At 41.2% G+C, this 21,002-nt stretch overlaps 1 long non-coding RNA gene across 1 annotated transcript; it reads right to left on the bottom strand.

Annotated features, from left to right (window-relative positions):
- Positions 1-9,392: 9,392 nt before the first annotated feature.
- LOC124215026 (uncharacterized) lies at positions 9,393-11,414 on the bottom strand. Its single transcript, XR_006882259.2, has 3 exons — positions 11,365-11,414; positions 10,587-10,789; positions 9,393-9,959 (listed from the first exon to the last, which is right to left on the bottom strand). It is a non-coding gene; the product is annotated as an uncharacterized lncRNA (long non-coding RNA).
- Positions 11,415-21,002: the final 9,588 nt, after the last annotated feature.

Raw genomic sequence — 21,002 nt, 5'->3', positions numbered from 1 at the left:
TGAGATCCTGAATTTTTAACAACTGCAATAATTTCAACGTCGTAATTGGGATTCTCAGATCTCTTGCACGAGTAAAAATTTATAATGAATTCGTTTGCTGAATGAAGGATAGGCATTCAGTCGTACAAATATAGTGACGTTTATTGAATATCAGCGAAAACGTCCGCAAAGGACGTATAATTATATAAATTAGGTAGACAATGGAATTTCGAAAATTGTAAAATTCAGCAGCTCTGAGAGCAGCTTGAGTCCGAAGACAAGAGAATTTTCCCATTCAGTATGAGAACCGTCGATCGGAACGAATATTTCCTACTCGGCATGAAGGGCCTTCGGAAATTCGTCTTGCTTGAATCGGATGAAAATTTAGAGCAAGCAAGACGGAAACACAGACGCTTAGTAAAAATTGAGAGTATTGTATTGCACTAACGTTTAGCCGAGAGCGAAGGCAGGGAAAAATAAGACACGTTTGATAAATTACGTTATTTCACTCATTCCAGCCTTTTTATCATCCATTTGCTGCTGTGCCTGGCACTTGGTGTTCTGATTCTGTGGATGGTCTGGAAGTTATTTGGTGGATTCTACCTGATGTTTGGCGCATCGTTTTACTGAGTCATAGTTTCCGTTTATTTACGTAGATTATTGTACAATCATACGTTAATTCTTTACGCAATCATACTCACATCAAAATACGCCGAGAGATTGATAAATTTTATCACATGTTACATAATCGTTAATCAAGTTTGGCATATAGAATAAACGTGTCGGGGGATTGCGGTTTCTTTTATGGCATCGAGAATAATTGTAGAGTCGAAAATAAATAGGAACCAACTCAACCTTTCGTTTCGTATTTGGCAGCAGCTCCGTGGTTTGCTTAACCAGATATTATTGGCGTTGCGATGCATCGGATGGATTTTGATTTTGTTTTCGAAGACTTTGGATGAGGTCAGCCACGTTTTTTGATGCCTTTTGCACGTGGTTCAACCATACCACATGTTCCAGAATCCACAATTTCAATTCGACTGCGTGACTCTAAAGATAAACGTAGATTTTGAAGAGTGTTCTAATTATAAATTCGGCTTTGAATGAATTCGAACAACTCCACAAGCAGTGCAGCAGAATCGGCAAACGTCGATGAAAATGTTTGCCGATAAGTCCAATTACTATACACACGGATAGTACTAATTGCTCCGAATCCATTCATCGAATGACCTGGTGCACATCGGTACCGGGAGACATGCGATCTCGCCATTATCCCGAGTGCCATTGGCTAATCTTCATCCGATCGTTGAGACACCGAGACTGATCGCGTGTCGAGATCCATGTATTTTCCGGGATCGGCAGCGTGACCGAAGCTGAACATCGACTGGGGCCGATCAATGGCGCGAACTTATACAGCGGCTGTTTACCGATTCAGGCAAATCGTTGGCCGGATTGGCGGACGTCGTGTTTTTCGCGTGATCAGAAGGTCGCCCCGGCGCGGCATCAAAAGGCAATCTGTCTTTCCGTTGGTCAATTATCGCACCTACGCCGCATTGTTTGCCATAGATTAGATCGCCGGTCGGCGTTTTGTGTGTTCCGCAAATAAAGGGCCAGAAATAATACCTATACCTTGTTTGCCCAATTCTATTTTCCGCCCCTCGCCCCGTCAGATTCGCTTCTGCATCAGTTCTACGTGTACGGTATACGTACGCCTGCGAGTATACGCCTCGTTATGGATATCTGTATAACTTTTTATGATTGGATGAGTATATTTCTGCATGACCTACGACGCGAGACACGCAAATCCCCCGGTCGTCGTTTGCACCTCGGTTAATAACCTGGCCTCGGTGATGTATCGATAAATATCGTACGAGATTGGCACACAATCACGGAAGGGTTCGATCAATCAAAACCAGTCAAAGAGGTGCGAGGCAACTTTTTATAGACTCCATTTTCTACTGATAGGATTTTCTTTCAAATGACGCATTCCCGATTATATCACACTTAATTGTACTGTATTATATAGTTAACCGTAGCCTGACGCGATAAGGAACTTGACGTAGACTCACATCTTTCTTATTATTCTTCCACACTTTTTGGAAATGCTTGAATTGGCAAGGAAATTCTACACCTTTGCTGAAAATGGCGCGAAAATTTTCGATGAGCTTTCGTTCCATGACTAGTTTCGGTAAGGACGAGTTGGTGCTGAGGTTTCGTGCATTTTAGGGAGTTTATACGTGAAGGATTCCACGTCAAAACTCATTATGTCGTAGTCGAAGAAGCTAACCTCCCCCATGAGAATTCACGCGGTATTTCGAAAGTTTGATCATTTTAACGAGTGTTTCACAAATTGTTTGAAATCTTACTATGATGGTTATACTTGGCGTGATTTATCGGAGATTTCTATCTCCGTATTTTCGTAATAAATTTTGTTCATCAATCGGCCTACCAGTTGAATCGTTTCTTTCTACGAAAAATATCGACTCATCGTTTGGAGACATCTTCTGGCGCGCATAGATATTGAATTTCTGTTTCATGCCGATCGAATTATTTACATAAACAGCAAATGTATTTCACGAGCGATGAACCTCCCTATAAATTACACAAGGTCAGGTGAATCCGTGCAAACCGTTGACTTGAATATGGGGGATTTTGAAATGACACACGTAAGTTTCACGGCGTAATGGTGAGCTCCACGAAATGTAGAGTAACCTTAACTTGTAAAATGAAATGTTTACGGGACGTGTAAAGAGTTCCAGGCAACAGAGGGCTGTGATAATTTTTATCTCCAGCTTGTTAGACGTCGGGGTGGAGCGGATGTAGAAGAAATAAAAAGTACTCACCCCTTCAACGCGCGCGGATTCCATCTGTCGTGGTTTTTTACGCACTATGATGCATGCAGCATGCGAGACGAAGGGATGGAAGTAAAAAACGTGAGGAAAATGGAGAGAAAGAGAGAGAGAGAGAAGCGTTTATTCGCCCTGGGACAAGTCCCCTCAGGCGGTATGTAGACATACGTATAACATGAAATGCAACATATCGCAATGTAACACATTACAATAAAATCAACGACAAAACTAAAACTAAAATTGGAGAAGATATGAAAGGAAGAGAGTTGAAAGATAAAAATATATAGAACGAAAATGGTCAGTAAATAAACAAAAATTAAGAAGGGAAACGCAAAAAAAGTAACAACTATAATATAAATATATAAAAATACAACAATAGTAAACATATTTAAAGATAGAGAAAGAACAGATAAAAGTAAAATAAGATTGGTAAAGACAGAAAAGAATTGATAAAACAATCGGCACAAGTGTAAAAATAGAACGACGTTCGTATTCGATAAAACAGAGAAAATAATATGCGAAAAACCGTCAGATGCGTAGTATTTGAGGGTGGAAATTGGAGAAAGTAAAAAAAAAAAAAAAAAACATAAATGATTAAATTAATAGATGAATAGATAAATAAAAACATAGCCAGGGCGAAAATTGTTTCGTGACAATAACAAAGAGAGGAGTAGCAGGGTAGGAAATAGAGAGAGATAATAAGACTAATCGGCGAGTGTTCGGAGATTCGATGAGATTTCGTATGAAATTGAAAAAAATGCGGTTGTCGGGGGAGGTCGGCTGTGAACGAGGGGATGATCGCGTTCTACGGTTGGGGATACAGGATTGGCAGAAATAGTACTCGGGGTTGGAGGTGAGCCGACGAGCCTCCATCTCCGTGCACGTCCGGTTTCCGCAGGAAATTGCGTACATCCAAAAAAAAAAATAAACGGTAATTGGCAGGTACAATCGCCCAGGTTTGTAACTGATTTGTTATCGATTCGGGAGTTAATTGAATTCAATTATAACGGGATTGCGGGAAAAAAATTCCTCCAACCTTACAGCCGGCTGATTTTTATATTTTTTGGTTCTGCTTTTGTGCAACGGTTACAAGGTGAGAGAAAATCAACATTGCGTCGAGCTGAAAGTATTGGCAGGATTTTATACTCACGAATGATACGGTTAAAGAAAATATTTTCAAAGTGTTATAAATTATATGTTCAATCGACTTGTTAATATTCAAGACAAAAAAAAAAGAAACAATTCTTGAATCATTATCAAATCGAACCATCATTGAATCAATTTACAGTATTCTTTTACAAGCCTAATTGAGTCTCCTTTTTTTTTCGCTTCTAAGCAGAAAACTTTTACCGATCAAATAACGAATGAGCATGCAGCGATGAATGGTCAAATGATTGTACAAGTAAAATGAAAACATTATCAAGGCAGACGATTTCTGAAACTGCTTGGAAAAAAAAAAAGAAAAAAAACGAAGAAAAATTTCCCGCACAAAATTTTCTGCTGAACAAAAATTTGAAATTTATGCACCTCCCGAGTAATAACTGAGAATTTTTTTTCCTCATCCCAGACCGCGTGAGTTTGAACTTTTTCGCCCGCGATCGCCGGTAAGGGATATTTTCGGGCGATAGGTAAGATTGAAAAATATAGGGTGTACTGCAGTACGGCGACGGCAAAATTTGCGAAGGGGTGAGTTACGCATGTCTGGGCTCGTCGTCCGGTGCTTTTTTCCATCAGCATACGGGGTGAATGAGAATTCGCTGACGTGCTGCGCAAACAAAAATCTCCGATTCGTCTCGCGCGTAAGCCAAAGTCGCGAATATCGGACGCAGTAAATACACGCGTATAAAGTATACCCGCAGAGCCAGCGGAGCCGTTTCCTGTCTTTCATCGCCGACTCGCCGCCGTCGAAAGTATCGACGACTAGGAAAACTCCGGCGTTTTGTTACCACATTCACCTTACGTGCATCCCGAATATACGCAGGCACCGATCTTACCGGCCGTGAACAGACGCCGGGAACTTATTCAAGCTCGACGATCGAGTCGTCGGCGAACCGTGATTTCGCGAATTTCCCAGCAGAATCACCAATTCTCGTTGACAGTCTTTTCACGGCGTCGCGACGTCGCCCGCGACACACGTACCTACGGGTATTCCAAACTTCCCTCGGGATGCTGATTTATCATGCCGTGTGTGCGGTGTAAGGCATCCTTATTCCATGCATCCGTTTGCCCCGAGGTATAAACCGTTGTACGGACAAACTAAGGATTATTCCTTTCCTTCCGTTTTTCCAACATTGCCGAGTTGATATTTTCTCTAATCTCATTACGATCGGTAACGGTTGAACATTGACGATTCGGAACATTTATCATGTCCGTAAACAAACAAATAATAAAACTATAAGCAAGAGATTGTACATCGATTTTTTATATCCAATCGCTTGGAAAGGGTTGAAAATCTTGTAGGCTCGTTCGTTTTCGCTCTAAAAGAAAATCGTTTTAAATCATGTTTTTGTTAGAAATTCACCGTAACAGATTTTTCGATTTTTTTTTTTTTGTTTATGAGTAGTGAACGTGATGTAGTTGTTTGAAAAACGAAACCAGTGTCAGTGCGATATTACGAAGAATTGAATATTCATTCGTACCAACGCGATATGAAAAGAAGTGTCTCTTATTGTTAGTAGAATTGTGTAGAATAATATAAATAAAGCATTGTGAAACGAAATCGAACGCATCCGTACAGTTTTTAACCATTTCATAGTGATATGAAATGAAAATTTGATATCTGCAAGCTCTTGCTTATAGTTTAATTTTTTCCCCTATAGATGAAGAAAAATCTATGCAGCTTACGAATGCGTGACTGTGATAAATCGTTTGATAAATAAATTAAGCGAGTGAGTATAATCGACTCATGAACCTCCTTAAATTCACATCCCACAAACGGCCTACTTCTTCTTTCCCTCCCCCATCAAAAGAGTAAAGAAGAACCAAGATAAAAAAAAAGAAAAATACGCTAAAGTGATGGATTTCGACGCGAAATCCCCGGTAATGCGTGTACACGGATTTTCAGAATTAATCCTCGTCCTTGTTCCTCTACAACGAGTTTCCGGAATTATCTAACCCATAAAATACTGCCGCATGTGATATTTATATATATATATATATAATATATATATATATATATATAATATATATATATATATATAATGTGTGTATGTACGTACATGTCAACGTTATAAAAAGTGATTTCGCGGGTATTTCGTACAATCCCGCTGAAACTAAAAAGCGATAGATATAATCTTTGGATTCAATATCACCGAGCGAATTATTTTTTATCGTCAATAATCCCTTTTCCGTTGAGTTTTGAAGAGAGAAATAGAAAAATTAAAATAAAAAATGAAAAAGATAAAGAAAAACGAGCGTGAGGTATATTCCTTTTTTTTGGGAGGGGTAGGGAGGGAAGGGGTACTTCATCGTGCACGACTGATTATTGTATCCCATCGGTTGTTTTTCGAGGGTAATACAAACGTTAAGCTCCAACGTATAAGGTATTATACCTTTCTAATTTATAAATCAATTTTCGGCTGTTGCACGAGCAGCCAAATACGAGTGATTGAATTCATTGCTGTAAGATTCACAGGTGAAATGCGGTTCAATTCATTGCCGCTTTTTGGTATATAGTTTTGGCAAAAAATTGTCAACCCACCGTGATTAGCAAAAAAAATAAAAAATCCTCTGATTAATAATTTACGAGCAATTAAGATTTAATTACAGCATCGCGTGATCATATTTTGAATATCAGAAACTTACAGTTTGTACAATCCTGACGAATTGCAGCCTTTGGTGTTGGCAAATAGTTTCACCGCAGATCATCTGAGATGTGATGATTCTCTGACGGTGAATTAAAACTGAAACTTTTGTACTCAAATCAATTACTTTTTCACTTCGAAGAAATAAAGAAATCTCATGCTAGTTTGGTTCTTCAAATCCCCGTTTCGTCGCTTGTTCGATTTATCAAATCTTTTCACTTTTGGTCACCACTGAACTCCGACAGATCGATGCTCGGTATTTTGATTTTCGATTTCTTTTCCCCGAGTAGCGGATGCGTGAAAACCGTAAACATTATCGAGCGATTAAATCGTATCCGCATTTGTAAGCGTCGATGGCACCGTGGCAATGACATCTTTGATTTATACGCAGGTTACGTAATACAGGAATGCGAGCACACTATTTGTTCACGTGTTATTCTACTCAATGCCCATACAATGGAAATATGTGATTTACATGAGCGATGGAAACAAGAATAATTACTGGAACGTATACGCACTGGTGAAAACTCGACCGCACTTGACGGTGTATTTGCTATATATTCTCAACCAAAAGTGAGTCCCGTCGACAATATATGTAGAATAGTTTATGATAAGACAGAAATCTGAGAAAAATCGACCATAATAAAGAAAATTGTATTTTAATAATAATATTGCAAAAATTTATCAATAAATTGTGTAAAAAAACATTGGTTAACAAATTTTCACGGTGTGTTTTTTTTTTGTAATGTGAAATGAAGCCGTTGATTTTTGTGAATACACATGAATATTTTGAGAATTTTCTCATTCTTTTGAAATTTCAGTTTTCGAAAATTTGTAAAGGCTGTAATTACGAAACTATTCGTTCAATGTTCATAAACTTCTTAATTGTAATCTACAACGTTTTTAATAAAATCTGTCCAAAATTCACGATTTTTCTTCCATTTTTGAAAATTAAAAATCTTCGAAAACAGAAATTTCAAAACAGTGAGGTGATTCTTTAAAAATTCGCGTGCATTCAAGAAAATCACCGGATTCATATCACATGACAAAGGAAAACATTCCCTAAAAATTTGTTAAGCAATGTTTTCTTTAAACAATTTATTCATAACTTTTGGGAATTATTATTATTCAAATTTAATTTTCTTATCGTGTTTACTGTGTTTGATTTTTTCCCGATCTTCGTCTTATCATAAAGTATTCAATATTGTCGACGACCCACTTTTCGTTGAGAATGTACAGTCGATACATTCTTAAACATACGTAATGCGGTCATCCTCCAAGTTCATCATTCATTCCTTATACGATTAATATATGTATACGATGAAACGCTCGATTTCCTGCGATTAACGACCTCACTAAAGGCGATGCCATTGAATTTCTTTATCGACTTGAATTATCCTCGATGCAGATCTTTAGAGCCACCTGGAAGCGGGATCATCGTAACCGATTTTTTGTATTGTTCACGAAAAGTAAAATGGTTTAGCAAATATGAATATTATGTTTACGGACGTCGAACCTGACGAAGCAGGATAAAATTTTTATCAAAACCTTACTGAAAAATTCGACTCCGTACAATGATCATTTTTTCTATTGGTTCGCACCTGGTAAGCTTCTGATGTTGCAGAGTTTGCATAGTAGATGTTTTCATTGAGAACCAGATTGCCTTGGACTGTTATAGTAAAGTCACTATTTCAGTCAGTAAAAACCTCTTAATATAAATATTCACTAAAAATTGAGTCGAAGTTAATAAGTTTTGAACCGCTTCAGATACGAATTTGGACAATTGACATTACAGTTAAATGAGTAAACTTCGAGTCCCGAGAGTTACCCTTCAAAATAATATGTAAGAAATATCCTTCCACGTGTATTTTTCTCTTGCTTTTTACTACAAAAAAATTTCTCTTTCGTGGAATAAATTAGATCAATACGTTCGAAAGAATCGACGGCACCGGGCAAGAAAATAAGGTTCACGCTGTCAATGAATACAAAAATCATTCGGAAACGTTGACAAGTGTTAAGTTTCGCTCGAGCCACTGAATGCCTATATAAGAAATCTTCCGGCCGCTGTCAGGCTCGCGTTATTGGATTTTTCGCAACAGTCCAATCAATCACCGACCCCCAAGATTGATGAGAGAAATATTTTCGTATACCTGGCCTGCCGGATGGCCCGAAAGAACGAACGGACTAATCCTTATTCCGGAGAGGAATGTGCTGGTCACCGTCAAGTGCCTCGCGGCTTCCGGAACTTCCGGTTGTCTTGACCTACAAGCCGTTCGAAAGGAACAGGAACAGAAATACCAGCGCGGCTTGTAATCTTTTCCAATCTGGATTTCCGGCCTCGACACGACCTGACCCAACATCACTGGGAATTCCGATGAATCTGTTTTTTATCATCACGTCCGCAAGGTGTCGTTTTTACTTGAACGTAGCAAAAAAGGGGCGGGGTTGAAGTTTTGAATCTGAGAACTTGAAGTAAAGAAATCAAACTTTGACGAAACATCAAAGTTTTGAATGGTCCGAAACTTGATGCTCAAAGTTCCGAAATGGCTTAACTCCGATAAGTCGAAGTTCGGAAAGTACGATAATAAGAAAATTAAAAAATTTGCAACATTCAAGTTCCGAATGATCCGAGATTTTCGGTTCTGTGAATTTCTGGCTGGGTGAAATTCCCCACTTTGATCTTTCGTTGTTCTGTAAATTAATAAATAATATAGGAAGGATCGAAGTTATTGATTCGTGTGCTAAATAATTCGAGCAATTTTTTTCGCTGAGTTGTCACAACGTTTGATGGGTTGATATATCAACCCAACGTTTACTCATGGTAATACAATTTCTGCTGTAAAAACTAGACGAGCTTCTGTGCGTGCTCAAAAGACATTGACTTCCTCCAGTCAATTATACTTATTTTACATTTACATAGCTAAACCGTACATGAATATACACGTGATAGAGTAATTGCAGGTATTGATATTCTCATCGCTCAGTTACAGAATTGTGTAAAAATACTAAAATATTTTTATCTAAGGGTTTCGTCGATATTCAAGTTAAATCAACCGAACACTTTGTCTATTCTACAAAATTAACGAAAATCTTACACCAAGGCAAAGGAATGAACAAAATCAAATTTGCTAAATTGACAAAATCGTTTTGCTTTTGCGTTTTGGTCGTTTGCGATACTGCCTTTGCTGTAGGCGATTTCACTAACTTTACTGTCACTCGTGTGTATCGCTGTTTTCATCGTGCACTTGCCTCCATTCGGTGCCGGCTTCACACTCTGATTTGGCTGGTGCTCCCTTTATCTCCCATGTATCACAATTCCCTCCTTTACCTTGAAGAATGAAAATACGATTAAGTCGAACTGCTTGCAGGAGTATATAATCAAACTTCGCTAATTACGTAAAATGAATTGTTGTCAAAATTCGCGAGCCTAATAGCCGAAATAAATACACATACTACAAAAAAAATGATCATTCATTTCCAATGAATATTTCAATCGTTGACATGATCGAGCAATAAACTAGTTTTCAGGTTTCTATAAATTTACGATGAAACGTCGCGACGCAGAACTTTTAGATGTTACCGGATTATTTTACTGTGACGAGTATTGAGACAGGTTAAATTTCAGACATTAATTTCGGGAAAACCGCTGATGCAATATTAATAATTTTTTGATATCAACTCTTATATACCTTGAGGAATAGAAAAAAATTATCATTGTGGTTGAGCCGGGAATAAAAATTCTATTTAGATATTTTAACGTTAATCTATCATTCCTGCCTCGTATTGCACATAGATCTTAATCGTTGAAACTATTTTTTCAAGGGAAAAATAAATAATTTTAAGGCTGAAACCTTCCTCTTTGGGGCACAGTAATCCGAACCATATGCTATAGGATATTTTAATTCCACCAGTCGTAAAGAATTTAACCTACCAAGCGTTTACTTTGAGTACTTACTAATTTTGTCAACACAGGTATTGCAACATCCGCAAAATGAACCCTTGGATTTGTAAATTTGTTTTCTCGCGCAGCACTCTTGTCTCGTCATATCTTTGCACGGGTTCTTGGCACAGTAATCATCATAGCATTCAATGCCTTCTGTGATAGCTACGACCGAAGCCAGAGCAAGTAAGCATGCGAAGATGAATTTCATCGTCGTTCTGTAATAAGGAAAGTTAGCGATGTTGATTCTTACTTATTTGCAAGGGATGTTTCACCGGAGCGAAAGCTGATGCCGTGATTACGTATTTCGTGATTACTTACATTTTATGGAGTAATTAGGAGAGATTACTTGACCTATAAATTTTACTTTGATTACATGATTTCTCATGATTTCTAAGATTACACATGATTTACTAATTTTCATATGATTTCTCAAGTTTACAGGGAGTTTTACTGTAATCCTAAATGATTTCTCATGACCACCAATGATTACTGATTTATTCGCTTATTATTTAGTCTCTGTCCGATCGCGGAAGATACATCTGAAGATTCGATCATGCGCGTATTACGTATTTTTCAAGACTTAATACAGCTTACAGAAGTCTGTTATGATTTAATTTGGTACGAGTATGAATTCAGAAAATAATCTAATCTCCGAGGACGGATGATTCGGTAAATTGCGCAATGCTTCTTGCAAACGCTACAGAATGAAAGACGATTGAAAATGAATTATACAAAGTCAGCAAGCGGTTATTGGATTATTTCGTTAATTACTGTCCAAGAGTAGACTTACTTTTGAAAATCGGCGGATGGGTTGATCGGCAAGAAGCGTTAAGTTCAGAAAATATAATTATTCTGGTACCGACGACAAAGAAGCGAGTATATATAATACGACAATTGCATGAAATTGAGTCAATGTTGACAAGGTGGTCAACACTTGTGCTAATATCAACGAATCATTAACGTTATGGCTATAAATATTCCAATAATTGAGGCTACGCGAACAAATGTTCAATGGATAAATAAATGCTGTTTAATAAGAATTATAGAATGTTTATTCTGCGTCTCCCCCTCTCAAAATTCTAAAATCAACGAATAGGTGATTCAGAAGTACGACTGGTATACTATACAATCAAAGCACTCGATATAGGCTAGAGAAATATTCAAATACTCCAATCGCGGTCAGTATTGTAAGAACGTGTACCGACGCGACTGAATTTAGTAGACTGGTATATTAAAATTTTACCATGTAGCACTTTTTTGTTTGAGATGCACAAACAGAACTCGAAGAACGAACGAGACATTTGCATTAGAATTCGGGTAAAATGAAGCGGAAGTAATTTGATGAGACGACAACTGTCAGCGTTCTCCACGTAGAAAGAAGAGTGAACTGGATTAGTTGGTTCAGGTGTCAATTAATCATGTGACATAGATGTGAGCCAAAAAATAAGAGACGAATCGCTTTTCAAACACGATCGCCTTATCCAAATTCGGAACGTGGACGTTCGGCTGATGCAGGTAATAAATTCATATGCTTGTATAAGAAAAAATGTGCTGCACGGTCAGAATTGGAAGTGGTGAATGTTTTCAAAAATTTTTGGATTTCGAATTGTTTCGTTATTAATATGAAATTCCGCCTGACTTTTGACCCTTGTATTTTTAATTTTGATTTATATTTTCATAGTTTTGTATCACGGTGTGTCGACGCAAAGAAGAGTTCAGAACGAAGAGTCGCGTGCGAGGCAATAAGACACCGATTTCCAGTAGCGATCGTCGACAAGCGGCTCACGTAAAAATGGGTGACGAGTGAAACGGCGGAGGATAAAAATAAATATAAACAGAAGCGGCATTTCAACGAGTGGATGAAAATACGAGTCGGGTCCATTTCGAGGGCGGGAACTGCCCGGCATAATGCCTGCGCAGAGTCTATGAATAAATCCTGCAGGGATCACCGCGGGATGAAGTTGGCATAAGAACCTCGAGATGGAAAAGGTGCGGGATACACGGTGGAGTCGAATCGAGAGTGGAAGTGGGGTAGACAAAGGTAAAAGGGATAAATGCAAAATAAGCCGAGAAGCCGTTGACTCCTGACTTTGAAACCGGTCTGACGCCCGGTCGAGTCACGGGATTGAACCCGCGAACTGGAGCGTGGAGGCGTCCATTTTATAAATAGAAATGTGCCCAGCTGAAAGGCTATGGTTGGAAAAGTCCTCGTACGGTACGATCGTTACTCATTTATCGCTTCTGTCAGAACCGAGCTTCCCGACTGTCAACTTGCGGTGAGTTTAGTTTCAGGCGAAGGATTTCCTCCAGCACTTCATCTCGAAACGGGGGCTAAGAAGGGAAGAAAGAGAAGGAAGGAAGGAAGGAAGGAAGAAAGGAAGGAAGACAGGAAGGGTGTTCGCAAGGACGATCTCGTCTGCAGCCTCGCCAAATCTATTATCAAGATTGAGTCCCTCGATCTCATCACGAGAGCGTTATGAATTACTAACACGCCTTGGATGGCGGGTGAGGAGGGTGCGGTGTATGCCTCCTGAGATAAATATGAGGTGCCATTATCCTGAATAGAATAGCACCAATTCCGATGTCACCTCAGCGGGACTGTGAGATGGCCTGGTACCTTTCCTCCATCCCACCGGGATCCTTGTCCAAGAGATCCTTGTACGCGATGCGGGATTCCGAACCATCGACGAAAGTATAGGTGCTTCGATGAGAGGAACCGACAGACGAACCAGACGGATATACATTTCGAATCAGGTTAGAGAATTCCCTCTTTAAAAGACGAAAGGGATATCAAGTAAGGAAGGAAGGAAGGAAGGAACTCTCGACCGGCCTCACAAAGACCATTCCGAGGCACGAACCGTCGAATAACATGCAAATTCAATATACCAAGGCACGTCTCCTCAAAGGGGCAAAGACAGTAAAAGTCCAGACTGACCCGACACAGAGGCTGGATCAACCAGCGGTCGAGTTGACGCAGAGCTAGCTGGTTGGGAAATCGCGAATGCAACCGCTGCCACTAGCGTATGTCGGATAATTGCATCACAGCTGTATCGAGTCTACGATGATCTCCGTTCGCCGAAGTCCATGGTGTGAATTCGTGAATGCGCTGGATTATCTTCGCAGATATGGACTCATCTGACACGTCGCATCGCAGACCGCCGGTACGTGGATTTTCTACCCCATAGTTTATCACTCGACTTACGATTTCGAGTGACACCTGCGGCCGGAGTCGACGTTCGAACATGAACGTCGTGTGAAACAAGCATCGTTATTCGTGTTGTACAAGTATACGTTCAAGCTCACGTCCTGCGATGTACCTACATTGAATGCAAAGCATCACCGACCGGATTTTGGGAACACCGTCCCGCCCACTCACCCAATAGAAAATGGCACAAGTTGACCCTTTGGTGCTGGCCGGGGACACCCCGAACAATGGTCCATTGTTACCAAATCACAATGTTCCTTCGCGAAACATGTATAATACACGATTCAGATTTGTTACTGAATTATCGCAGGAGTTCAAATCTCCGGCACTTAATGGCTCGAATATTATTTCTCTGGCGCGGTATTTCAGGACACCATAGTCACAAGTTCTAATTGATGCTGGCTTTAATCATCACGCGCACATAAAAGCTTTCCAGCTCTATGTGGGACCCACCAATTCCAAACATCTAACGAACAGTTGTAAAAGACCATTCGGAAGTTTTTTCTCCAACTGATGTTTTCGTATCGATGCCGTACGAACTTGATCGCAACAATGATCCGAATTATCGTTAGTCGTAGTTATGGTGCTATTAGAGTAAGCATTATCGAACGTCGAACTTCGCAGGCCGCGGTTACATTCTTGCATAAATAATCGCCGTTGGGTATTCCTGAGCCGAGCACTTTGACGCTGCGAGTCGTAATGCACAATTTAGAAAATTTTGTGTAATAAAAAAAAAAAAAATGTGCATAACCGTAGCTCGCGGTCTTTCAAGGGTACTCTCGAGAAGCAGAAGTAATGTGGTTAGTTGGATGTGACAATGGCGAACGGGACGGAGATAAATTAGTAGCATTGCGAGTTTCATCGTCGAGTTACAAAATTTGTCGGACATGAGTCGCATGAACATTCGCGTGTCGGGAGTTACCGCAAGAAAAACTGCAGCTACCTTGTTCCGAGTGATTTACGGCCGGCATGTCTCGAGGTAGAAGCTCGACCTCCGCATCGCCGTATCTTCCTCACGGCAGCTTTTTTGAAAGGATGCAGTTTCAACGGAGCTTCCATTATACTCTCATTAAAGAAACATCCGCGCCTCCTTCGCCGGGGCAAAGAATGGAAGACCGTCGGACCGACGGGGCGGAACTAAAATTAATTCGGATTCGGCGTTGCCGATTGGGTTATCATTAAAATAAGAAACTTGCCACTCACCTTCCTTCCATCGTTTTGCTCACCGTTGCATCCAGAACTTTATCATCCACCGAGATTTTAGTTGCTGGGTTCGATCGTCTTTTCACCATAAATTTCACCATTAAATCACGAGTTTATAACTGCTTACAAGATTCCTAGCATCGGAATCCGCGTTGGAGTTGCTACTTTGCTCCTAGTCCCAACCATTCAACCGGCGAATAAGCTCGACGCTTTGATTTGAAGCGGGAATAACGATCAGTGAGCGTCACGGAGTGAGGCAAAGCCGATGATTAAATTCCAGCGGGGTTCCGCGTCTTATTGGAGACGGCGCCGGCGGCCTGGAGGCGCTTCGATTTATGGGAAACGGCTAAATAAAACGTCGGCCATCCTCTCCGAGGCTAGGAAAGCTCAACACAAGGCTAGCTTTGGATGTTAAAATAAATGCTCCACTTACGAGATCGACGTAATGACTCGACTAATCCCTCCGACTGTTAGCGTCCGCTTCCAAGTTTGCCCTGTTCATTTGGGGTGGCAGAACACTTTCTGCACGGGTTGCTGACAGCCGGATTCACGCACCACAAGTTTGGCGACGCCACGTTTCGCTCGTGGAAGTCAGGTGTTAACATTTTTTATCGCATTCAGAGTCCGACCTCATTCGTGGATTACTTACATATACTCGTATGCAAGGTGGTATATTAGAGGTGGCGTCGAAAGGAACCAGAAACCGAATAAAGAATCCTGCAATATTCTTCTACCCTTTTCCTCTCTAATTCATAATCCAATATTCACTCCCGCTTCCCTATCGACTGCGATTCAGAATTGGACGGTGGATGTGGAGGACGTTGTTCAGGAGTAACCAAAGACTATTTTGAAAGCGATCATCAGACCGGGTGAATGGCCTATTGGCAACCTTTCTTAGCTAGTGGTTGCTGAGGTTGCGTGCGGCCTAACAATGCCTAGGAGAGCCATGCATCCTGCAACATCGCCGAGGCAATGGGTCGGGGAAATAAGAGGTTTCCAAGAATGGAGGGATTAGCTCTTTTTCATGGGGTAGGGCGGCCAGTATATTTTCAATGACAATGGGTTCCTCCTCTGCGGCAGGAGGCGCCAGGATAATGGCTTTGGCCACTGAATATTGCATCTACACCCGGAGTTTATTACTTCTGGAATATACTATTCGCTCTGGGAAAGCGAACATAAACAAGGATTGGTATTGACGTTTGTCGGCCGAAACGAGTTTTGAATTCGTTTTGATGTACCGAACCGCGAAAGCGCGTCGTCAAGTTCAGTTTTCCCTTCAAAGTTTCTTTCGATTTCCTTTGTAGGGACGCGTGTTTTCTTTCCATGATTTTCACTCCATTTTTTTCCGTGCCCAGAATAGTTACGAATCTTTTTTTCTCTCTTTCTCTGCCCGTGTGTCTGTGACACACGGAATGATTAAAAGGCACAGAAATCGGTTATTTTTTATACTGGAGAGGCAACGAAATGGCCACCTTTTCATAAAATAAAAGAAAGAAAAAAAAACAAAATCCATTCGGCTTATTGTTAGCTCAGAAAATGAGAAGCAATCCTGTCAAAGCTCCTTTGACGTGGCCGAGAGTGGATTCGAAAATGCCCGCAAAAATCAGCTATCAAACGCGAACAACGGCGAGCCGACGTTTGTTTCGTCGGGTTGGATGAATTTTGACAGGTGAGGTTGCGTGGGCAGTTTTTAGATATTCGTACAGCGTCCGGCACGTTCTCTTTGTGCTACCTGCGTGTTTCCTGAATTTGAAAAAATATTTCCAAATACTGCAGCGCTTCAAAGCGGCAAAGAACACTCGTGCGTTGGCAGCTTTCAACTGCGCTCCCGTTCACAATGGTTCTTCGGTTATTCAGAGGTTCGCAAATTTCCCAACACGCGGTGGAGAGGCGTGGAATTTGACCGTGTTTAACGGGACAATAAACTCTCGGGAGTAAAACATATGCACTCATTTTGCTCCGGTGAATCAGAACGCAGACTTGCGGAAGACTGTGCAAAACTGTTTTGGTCATGGTTAAAAATTAGTCGAGAGTGTAGAGGAATAAAGTTGAGAACGACGACGCTGAAAAGTATCGTACATACAGACTGTCCATTTTACCCAGCGAAAATCCTCATCGCGATTATGTTCGGCTCGCCGGATTTCCATGCCAGTGCTACGTGTATTCCGCACTCCATTATGCTCTGGATTCTGCAGGAGTTTCAACTTACCAGGTTCAATGCTGCAGCGCTATGACGCGGGCTAGCTGCCTTGAACATGGATTTTGTATGCTTCCTAACTGCACGTGTGAAGGGGGACATGAAAAGAGAAATAAATCAAACGATAATTGAAAGCTTATAATGATCGGATCAAAAACACCACGAGTTCAATGATTTCCTACGCTCTAATTATACAGCCTTTTTCAAATTGTTGATATCGTAGCTCGTGCTATTCGAATTTGCTCAGATATGTCTCAGTCACATATTAGGAATGTCGGTTCATTCGATTTTACTATCATTGGCGCAAATAACATTGCTAGAAATTTTTTAAAACAATTTTTTTCAGTTTTTGTAGCTTTCGATTCAGACTGTAAGTCCCATTCGTTTTCGATGAATGTATCAGCATAAATCCACGTGGTTCATCCGCACGTGCAAGGCCTGTATGATCAGCAAAAGCACATTTCTGTATGTAATATGTTTTTTCGAGGAAAACGGATTAATTACGATCGGATCACGTGGCTACCCTTTTCACCAGTGTCACGTGGCGAAATGACTCAGGCTTCGATTGCTGTATACAGTTACGACATTGTATTCACTTGAGTCGCATGATGACGGATCGGTTGCTTTCTGTTAGCGGGGAAAATTCCCAAGCATACGTAGAATTATGGCTCGTCTCATCTCGGTTGAAGTTAGGTTGAATTACGTGTGTGAATGATCGCTTGAAAATAAGGTGACGTGCTTTTGGTAAGCGGTTAAAAGAAAACAATGAATTTGAAAAGTTGAGGGATTTCTCATAAATAAATGTTGGGGAGCTAAAAAGCCCAAATGAAATTGGTTAGAACTATACTCAAGTTAGGGGGTAGCTGAGCCGAAATGAAATGTGGGTTATACACACGTGTGGGCAATAGGTCCCGTCCTTGTCGTAAAAACTTTTTGCTCAACCTTTTGAAAAGCTATACAGGAATTAGCACTTTCGCAGATCAGCAGCTCATATCCACCCGTCATGCTCGAGCTTTCGTATCCTAATTCACTTAGCACGTATACGTGACGCCTCGAATGGGTAGGTCTGTACGATTAGTTCAATACTTCAGTGTCAACGAACGAAAAGCAAGAGCAGCAAGTGTGCACGTGGCTAAAATTTTGGGTTTGGGTATACGAGCTGATGAAGTAGCTGACCAATTCTTCACAAGCCATTTCAAGGCAAGTTGAAGAGACTGGAATGGAACAAAAGTCCATGATTTCACGTGTCGTCATGATCACGTGTGCATCATGTTCAAACCAAAACGTGCCTCCTCCTGGTTGTCAAAACCAGTGTGAATCCTTCCCCGTAACGAGAACTTCTAAGAATACATCTCATCCGGTCTAAGTCCCATGCAGTTTATTATTCCGTTGCCTCATCTTCTGCTTAAGGCTTCTTTGTTGTTGTTTCTTTTAGTTCACCTTTCTCGCTTCGACGGGCAAGTTCGTCGCGATGAGACGTTGCGTGACTTGTTAGAAACGTTGACGGTACCTAGATATATCGAAGCTCAAGGACCAGGACCATGATTAGCAAAAAAACAGGCGACGACAACGTCGAGAAGAACGACAGTTTTTCCAAGTTTCACCGCTGCAGGCTGACGTGAAACGGAACACTTTAACGGGGGTTGAACACCGCGTCACCGCATCTTCAAGTACGGGCACAAGGCGTGTAGCATCCTTCCGCAACTCCCCACACACTACATTCATACCAGTCAGCTCATCTTCTCCGGTCGATGCTTTTGAAATTTCAAATAACAATACACTCCGATGGTGCTCGGCAGCTGCGGTCCAGACTCGCAGGTAAAGGCATCTACGAACGTCTCTGCCCGACACGTTAGGAGCTCATTTCTTGTCTCAAAAAGTGGGTTGGATGCCGAGTCGACACCTGTGTGTGTGTGCGTGTGTGTCGGCAGAGGAGAAGCTCCAGAGCGCATCCCCGTTTCCCTCTCTTCTCGCTCCATGGTTCATCTCTCTTCGGCCGAGCACCTGCCTCAATTCTTACCTTACCTCGTTTCGTTTTAGTTTTTTCCAACCCTCCGGCTCCCTGGTCGACCAGTAGTCACCACCTGCGATTGTCCGTCCCACTCACACTCTCACACTCCGTGTGGTCTAGGACCACCGAGAGTTCCGTGCTCGCGGCATCTTCCGCACGCAACCGTAATCACGGGTTTTTTTTTCCCAGTAGAATCGTTCACCAGTGCGAATTTTCTCCATGTTGGAACGGCCGGTTACAGCAAGCTTTGCGTTCAGCACGAGGAACGCCTATCAATCAGGCGCTGCGTGGTTTGCTGGCACTTGATGCGGACCCTCCTTCACGAGCACCCATCGCGCTGTTAGGCGTCGGAGAATTATCGGTTATGGAAAGCCATCATCCTAGTTGAAAATCATTATCCAATCAATTTCACCGCTGCGCGCAATTTGTTTGATTGTATAGGTATAACAGGCACAGGAACAGAGCGATAAGATCCTGGTACCACGTACGTCACGCTTGAGTGCATCGGCTGCACTCAACTTGCTGCCAACGGACCGTCGAGTGATGTTCAAACGAATGATTTAAACTGATAATCTCTCCGACCATTTGCCATGTCGCTAGTTTATCGGCGTGTTTTCAAATTCACTAAAACCGGCCGTGACCGCATCAACCGGGCACTTCCCTCTGGGCATCGAACACTGTTCAAAACACGTTGTGAACTTTTATAGACTATAATTCAATATCAATCTAATTGCCAGAAGTATCTGATCATGAGTTTCCAAACTTGGCGCAATAATTATTCTACCTATCATAGTCCAAACCATGCATTTTTGAACAATTTTAACACCGCAACTTCTTTTTTGCAATAAGTCTGTTTTGAATTCATGTACACGCGGTATATTTCACGACTAATAAATTGAGTCTATTACCCGTAAAACAGCGGTTAGAATTTCATCCTGTTTCAATTTTGTCTTCACGAATGACGAATAGTGTCGTTCTTAGCACTTGTACAGACTTCTGGATCATCAGTAGAGAGAGGCCTGAATTCCGCTTTAAAATTTCGTTTGCGTACACGAAGACACATACACATACGTGTAGCAGTCTGCCCGAGGCCTAGTCACACCTCAGATTCTTTGGGGACCGGAAAACGTGGAATCCAGGAAGGAGCTTGCGAGGGTATAGAGAAGGCTTTCCGCGCTTGAGGATCCCCCAGGGAAATGTTGGTGTACACCGACGTATTTACCGTTTAAACACACGACGGGCTTCGTGTTTTCAATAAGCCCACGCTCTCCGGGAGCCTGTGTTGCGTTGCTTTGACTCTCTCGCTCCCTATCGCGAAGAACACATCATCAATATTGCAAAGCGCCTATAGTGGGATACATTGCCTTACCGACCCGGTCTGGTCGGTGGTAACCGAATCCCTGTAGGGTAAATCGCGGTGGCCAACTTGATTGGCCGTCTCATAGTCAGAAGCGTCCATGACTACGATGAAATAGTCGAATTTTCGGCCAAGTTAACAATAAGAGAGATTTCGAGCTGCGGTTACCAGCTTTTACAAGTTTTTGCGATAAGAAAAAAATGCAGTACTGGGTATCAGAGTGAAAATGAGTTTTTTAGCTGTAATCAGAAATCGAACTATATTTTCTTGTACCTATCGTGATAATTCGCAGTTGGTGCAACGAAAATTGATGTTAAGGATTTATTGGATGAAAAGAAAAAAAAAAACGCAGTAAGCTTACCTACTAGCTGATTCAATGCTGTAATAACCATTGACAAGTATAATTTCAGTAAATAATTACGTGTAATCATATTTACTTTAAATTCAAATAATAT

This window comes from Neodiprion pinetum, chromosome 3, assembly GCF_021155775.2.
Source record: "Neodiprion pinetum isolate iyNeoPine1 chromosome 3, iyNeoPine1.2, whole genome shotgun sequence".
Lineage (NCBI taxonomy): Eukaryota > Metazoa > Arthropoda > Insecta > Hymenoptera > Diprionidae > Neodiprion > Neodiprion pinetum.
This window is presented reverse-complemented; position numbering and strand designations above follow the sequence as displayed.